The following is a 7,287-nucleotide window of genomic DNA, read 5'->3' as shown; positions in this document are numbered from 1 at the left end:
GCTGCCAGGCGAACACCGCCTCTGCAAGACATGCCCCGAACGGCTCACGGGACACGTCACTGGTGCCAGGGCTCACCCACTTCACCCGTGGGTGCCCACAAACTGCATGGTTGCTTTCCCTGCCACAGCATTGCCATCACTGGGGGCCCCGGAGACGGTCCCACGGCAGCAGGCGCTCCTGCCTGCCACCCCAGCTGGCAGAGGCTGGCGCTGCCTTTGCGGGCTGCAGGCAGGATCTGAGGCTGCCGGAGTCTCTCTCGCTCCCTCACTAATGTTTTTCAGACTTGCCCTCAAGGAAATAAAAAGCTCTGAAAGCAACTCCCAGCTTTGCATCTTTGCTCCGAGCCATCCCACGACTCCAGCACTTCCACTCTGACTCACGGGCGAGAGGGCAGGTTCGAACAACTGTGGCTGCCTCTGCCAAGGCAATTATGACTCCTGGCGTCACGGCCCCAAAGTCTCTGGGAAACTTTCCTCGCTCAGCTTACCCGGGTTGCAGTGCACGTGAGCAGCCGGGGGTGATGTGCGGCGTTCCCAGGAGAGATGCAGGCGCTTGTAGGTGGAAATGGCAGATGCAAGACCTTGCCGTGTTGGGAAGAGCTCCCTGGTACCACAAAACATCTTCTGCTCCACAGCCTGCAAAGCGGAGACTGCCTTGGCACCTCCCTTGGTGTCTCATGGTTAGGTAGTGCTGGGAGATCCTTTCAGATGATGCCATGAGTATGGAAACATCCAGCAAAAACCCGCTTTGGCCTGAGCATCTGACCCTTTTTCTCCCGCTGCCATGACATTGTGTTTATCCTTCATCACCACGAAAAACTAACCTGTGAAGTGTCTCTCCGAGTATCCCTTCTCCAAGTCTGCCTTCAGTTCTTCACAATATTTAATAAACTTCCCTCTCGGAAAGGGTTGAGGAGAAACAAGGAACATTCACAAACGTTTTCCTCACCCTCACCCCAAAGCAGAAAGCCCGTCCCCGTCCCCGTCCCCACCTGTCCCAGCCCGCAGCAGGTCTCTCCCACCGCCAACCATACCAGCAGGAAAATCCTTTCCGCTCTGTTTTTCTGGGATTGCGATTCCAGCAAGTCTCACAGCAGCTTGGCAGTACAGTAAATAAGAAACAGATTTCCAAATGTTTTGTTTTGCCATTTTCTTCTTTGTAGCATCTAAGCCCAGAGGCCGAGGACCTGACTCCCGAAGGTCTCCGTCTGGATCGCTGATCGGCACCCACAGGCAGTAACCCCGTGGAGAGGCAGGCACCAGGCACGGGCACAGCCTGCCAGGAGAATACCTCCGAGGAGAGCGTGCCATGGGGGCTGGCAGCTAATCAGGACAACCAGCCTGCATGGGCAACTGTCCAGAAGTGCCCAATTTCGATGCAAAATGGAGAACTGGAGAGAAAACAAGGTCCCTGGCACATACCCCATGCTGAGGATGGTAAGCAATGAAACATCCATTGCAATCGCTCGGACATTTCTACAGCCAGCTTCTGTGCTGGTTTGAGATTTTGCGTTGCTTCCTATCGCGGTTGTCCCCAGTTGCATTTTTCCCATGCGCTGTCTCACGTCTGTGACTATTAATGTCAGATTTGAAAACTCTGGGACCGATCCTCTTCCCACACCAGCATCAGTCCAGAATAACTTCATCAGTTGGAATTAGCCCTGGTGCTCGGGCCTGCAAGAGAAGCATGTACTGAAGGATTCAGGTAATTATCCCTATTATGACAGAAAGCCCATTCGCAAGCCTTTTCTTAATCTCCTTCTAACTGGACTCTCCACTCCTTGAACTCAGGGAAGTTCCCACTGAGTTCAAACAACATCCCTTGCTGCCGGGGCAGCACCCATGCAGTTTGTGGGCACCCACAGGTGACTCTGGGTCTCATGACTTTTATGTATCAGAGCATCACGTTATGAGCCTCGTACCAAATACAGCATCCATCTGAAGATTACCTCTTGTGCAGGACAAGGCTGGACTCCACACAGTCGCACAGTTTTGGAACAACTGTTGAGCCTTTTTCAAAGAAAATCCCTCTGGGATGGGGTCATAGAACAGAATAAAGGCTGTTCGTCCTGCCCGATTCACACAGGTGATGACTAAGCACACGAAGCATTCCTCAGCCCTACGCCTTCTTCCCAACGATTGCAGAGGGAAGCCCCTTCTCTATCTGTGTCCCACTGCCATGTAACTATGTTGTTCAGGGTCTGCAGCCTTGGAGAAACATATGTCATGACACCTCAGGGGAGGCCTCTAGAAAAGACCAGTCTCCAGGCTGTATGCAAAAGCCTCCAAACTTCTTTATCCTCATAAATTATTTTTTCTCTTTTAAATACAACGTTTCACACACTGCAGATCTGTTTTTAGAATTCATCAGAGTCGGTTAATGAGGTCAGATTAGTCCTACACTTGTTCCAGCTAGAGCCAGAGTGGCACTAATAACAGTGATCCAGCCTCTAACACCAACATGCCTTTAAGCACCCCCATAATCTGTTGTGCAAGGTTGACTTGCAAAGCAGGCAGATAAATTGCATGCTTATGCATTTTGTAATATTGGCAGTCGGATGAGTACCACGGTGCAGGGTAATCCCCAGGGATCACAGAGGTAGTATTTTGAGCGGAGAGCTTCAAAGCGGAGTCTACATGCTGCAGGAACAGATGCTGGCATGGGCTCGGTTCCCAACTGTCATTTTCTCTCTTATTTTCTTTGCTACTACAGCCATTGCTGCAAACTCAGCTGGCAAAGCAGAGTGAAAGCGGATCAGAGGCAGTCAGTGCCACAGCTATAAGGGACGATCCCTCCTCCCTGTGCATGTATGAGCTGGCCACACTGGGAGGGAGGACCAGGAGCTTGTCACCCTCCAAACCAGGCTCCCAGGCTGTGTTACCCCTCGGGCAGGTGCCTGCCAACCTGTTAGCATCACAGTTTGCATGTGGAAGTGTTGCAGCACAGGCTGGAAAGCAGAAATGGCACGGGCAGCTTTGGAGAGCAGGTCAACGGGTGTCCAAAAACCAGCCACAGACACGTGCATGCAGTGCATGATCATACACCAACATACCTAGACAAGAAAGTTGTGGCGGGCAGGGGTTTATACTAAATAAACAAAGTCCTATCGGGTTATAAGACAAAATCAGCATCACCCTGCTTAGTAACATAGGAAGTGATTAAGAATAGTTTTATAGGTGCAAGATCCCACTATGCTATAGAACAGCAAAACCCCATCTGCGTCTTCTGATGGAAGCGTGCAAGGATGCCTGTAACACGCGGGCCGGGCTCAAGCCGCAGGTGTGCCTGTGCCTGCTCATCCGCACTCCCCGCCGGTCAGAAGGAGATCAGGGCACTTTACGTGGGCCCCAATTCCCCTCTCGCATCCACCCGGTGCACATTCGGGCGTCAGTCCACCTGCTTCGGAGGAGCACAGTCTGATCCACACAATGTCCAAAATAAAAATAAAGGGCCGTGCTCCCAAAATGCTGGACCAAATTTATGAAATTAAGCTAGATGGAGGCTTTGCAGGTCAGCTTTGAGACAGCAGTGAAGGAGGGGTGCTCCGAGCCCCACTTCCCTATGGTCTGGCCATCCAACACCTCCCAGCTGGGCATCCAGAAATGACGGCGACCAGCAAGAGCCGGGTGTTTCCCCAGATGCAGGCTTTGGGTTTTGACAGTTCAACATCAGCAGAATGGGCAGGAGGCTGTTTCCAAGATGCCAAAATGAACCACAACGGTGGGACCTACCAAGCCATTCGTTCATCCCTCCCCGGCTCCACCGGCGCAGCCCGCGGGGCCGGTGCTTGGCTAAACCAGTGCCAGGGGCTCGAGAGCCAGCTCATGTTCCCAGACCAAGGCAACATTTTTACCAGGCCAGTTTAAAGCATTAATAATCGTTTCTACAAACTCTCACAAGCTTCCAGTGCTATGTAAACTGAAGTGAATTAAAATAATTTTTTTCCATCACTGTTTAAAATGTGCGATGCTTTTTCTAAACGGCCCCACGAGCAAAAGAGAGAGGGGGGGAGTCTGAAACGGTTCCCTGGACTTCGGCCAGGTCCCAGCGAGTACTTTATATTTCACTTCAAGATGGTCAGAGCAGAGGTTTAACACAAACAGCATTAGGTTAGTTAAGTCCTGCTTTGACCAGCAGTGAGCGTTGGAGACATAAACAGATTTCATTTGAACTGGGCTTAATGTAACTGGGTTTACAGAGTCACAGCTGATTTCGACATACATCAGAAGCGGTGTATATTTAGGGAGGCAGCGTGGTCTGACAGCGAGGGCGGCGAGCCGTATAGGTGCCCCAGCGCCGGCGCTGACCCCCCGTGCACCCCTCGGCAATCCCCACCGCTCCTTTATCTGCAAAATGGAAAGAGCTGACCTACTTCACAGAGCAAACCTGGAATCAATTAATGTCTAGCCTGCATTTAGGAGAGGCAAAACACTATATAAACATTATGTATCATTTAGCTTCTGAGGAAAAGCCATCGCCTGACAAAGGGGGCCTCTCCTTTTTATTTTATGAAGTCCGGTTTACACTGGTGCAGCCCTCCTGACTTCTTTGGCCTGGTCCTAATTTACACCAGCCCAAAGTGCAGGAGAAACCAACTCACAAAGTACATTAATTTTCCTCATTAATATGTGGGGGTTTCTTTACTGAGAACCCCCATTTCATATTTGCTTGCTCTCCGAGTCTCCCCAGGACAAAGCCGAGGGGCAGCATCACGCTGCGTGTCGGGCACCAGAAAGGCTGCTGGCACCTCTCAAAACCAAAGTCACTGGCCAGAGGGCTGCTTCACACCGCCCAGCTTGGCCAAAGCAATTGAGCAACGTCCCGACATATTCAGAGCACTTCTCAAAGTGTTTCAGCAGTTCTTGGTCCAAGTCAGCCCATTCAAAGGCACACAGAGGTACGGGGAAAATTAAGTAGCAAGAAAAAGCTTTATTGGGACATAAGGTGAAGCTGAAGGTGGGAAATGCACAGAAGTGTCCAAGGACGGGTCCCCCACGGAAAGTCAAAGCAAAGGCTTTCATGGGAAACAACCAACCCCCAATCCCCCCGACAGCAGAGCCCTGCCCCGCAGCGAGGAAGCTGCCCCCAGACAACTTCTCCAGCATCCCCAGCCACTGCCTGTCTCCCAGCAAGCCTCCCTCCTCCCTGCATGTTATTTTACGTATTTTACAGGTTGCTCTGCCCACGTGCCATAAGTCCCCAGGTGCCATTACTACATCCTCTCCTGGTCCCAGCAGTCAGGCGTTTTGCACCCAAAATGCCACCCACAGCCCTCTGCTGCACCTGGGCTCGTACCTCCAAAACGAATTCTGCACCAAAACGAGAGGCTTCTTACAAAGCAGCCATGTTTCTGGTGATCAGGCAAGGCCACAATCTCTTAAGGAATCTGAAAAACTCGAGAGCGCTTTGCCATTTCCAGCTGGAAACTGGAAATCCGTCGGCAAGGTTAGAGGATTTTACCACTCTCCACCTTTTTGGTTGCTGCCTGTGATTGCCGGCCTCTGCATTCTTCCGGAATTACTCACCAATGTCACTGTTGCACTTTCCTGCCACTAGAATTTTATTTTCAGTTGAAAGATATCCCCAGACCATTTATGACCGGTGTCCTTTCACCCTCGTTGCGGTCCTGTGGTCTCCAGCTCTTGCGCACCATCTTTTCAGCCTGTCTGAGCCTTTCCTATAAACACAGGGAGACTTAGGATTGTTTTTCACACTACAGAAAAGTTTTATCTTACCATTAAAATAATGAAAACCAGGATTACCGACAGCCCCTATCCCAAGCCAGGGTGCTGCTGGTGAGGGCCAGCCCTGCGTTTTTGGGGACCCTCTGCACCCACCGCTGCAGGGAAGGGGATGCCAGCGGTTCTGGCTGACAGGCAAGGGGACCCTCGTCACTCACCCAAACACAAATACTGCAGGAATTGTCCCAGTTCAGTGACTCCTACTGCAGTGTGGCTCAAATACAGCCAGTGACGCTGATACCTCAGTCATGTCCACTGTAGAGGGATTTGCTAATTCGAATAAGCAAAGGCCCTTTAACCTTGGCATTATTAGCTTTGAAGCCTGCAGAAACCATTTCTAGGATCGGTATTTGCTTCCCCCAGTTCGGCTCTGTCCTTGAAGCGAGCACAGGAGCAAGCCTGCCCTTCGGATAAAATCTCAAGCGATGCTTTCCCTGTCACCTGGGGGTGACACACAGACGTGCATGGGCACAGAGCTGGGCTACCCCTAGAAAAACAAAAAAAGGAGGAGAAAAAGTTTAAATAATGAATTAGCAAGAAAATCCACCTGGAAATTGTGCATGCAGAGATATGCAGGCAGTATTTCTGGAGGGGTTAACAGCGTGGGCATGGCTGGGGGAAGGTCAGATACCCCATGCCCCTCCGCTCGCCCGGCGCACTGGACCGTATCACATGTAGCTGTCAGAGAAAAGCAGGTTTTCATCTTGTCTCTCCACCAAAAGAGTCACATCATGTATTATAGCACCACATGTGTTTCCATCATGTTGGGGAAGTTTTAGGAAGTATCCCTCATAAAACACAAAATTATTACAAACGAGAACATGAAAAGTAAATTGAGCAGGAGCTTGTGTCATTGCTTTCTCCCTAGCCCTTTTACGAGGAGCTCCCGTTAGCAGCTCTCAGCCCCCTCGCGCTGGCTGGCTCGGGCGAAGGCTTTGGGGCACAAACCCACTGCAAACGGCAGCCCCAGTATCAAAAACGCATTTTAAAGAACGACCGAGATGAGCTCTGTGGGTTTGGTGAGAGGCAGGCAGGGCCACGGCAGCGGCGGAGGGAGCTCTGCACATCAACCCACGCCTCTCCGTAGGGATGTGTCAGTAATTTTGTGTTAGATACTGTTCGTGTCTGGCTCTCGTTTATTTTGCTGCTGGAAGCCATGGCTTAGTAGTGAAGAGGATATTTTCTATATGTTCCCCCCGTAATACTGAACTCTCCCATTGACCAGGCAGAATCGCAAGGAATGGTCATATAGAAACTATCGAGACTGAGAAAAACTCAACACTTGGTGTTATACCAGCATTGCCATCAAAGGCAAAACCTGCAGCAGCCTCAGAAGCTTGAGCCTGCCCGCTCGCTGCAGGAGCCCCCAGCGTCCCCGACACGAGGCACCCACCCCTCTCCCCACATCTGCAACATAATCCAGCCTGGAGAGAGCCAAACCCCCAAACCCAGCACCCCCCGGGCACTTTCCTCCCTTTCGCCATCCCCCAAGACTCATTTATAGAATCATAGAATCACAGAATCATTAAGGTTGGAAAAGACCTC

This window comes from Fulmarus glacialis, unplaced genomic scaffold, assembly GCF_000690835.1.
Source record: "Fulmarus glacialis isolate BGI_N327 unplaced genomic scaffold, ASM69083v1 scaffold5951, whole genome shotgun sequence".
In the NCBI taxonomy this organism is placed as follows: domain Eukaryota; kingdom Metazoa; phylum Chordata; class Aves; order Procellariiformes; family Procellariidae; genus Fulmarus; species Fulmarus glacialis.
This window is presented reverse-complemented; position numbering follows the sequence as displayed.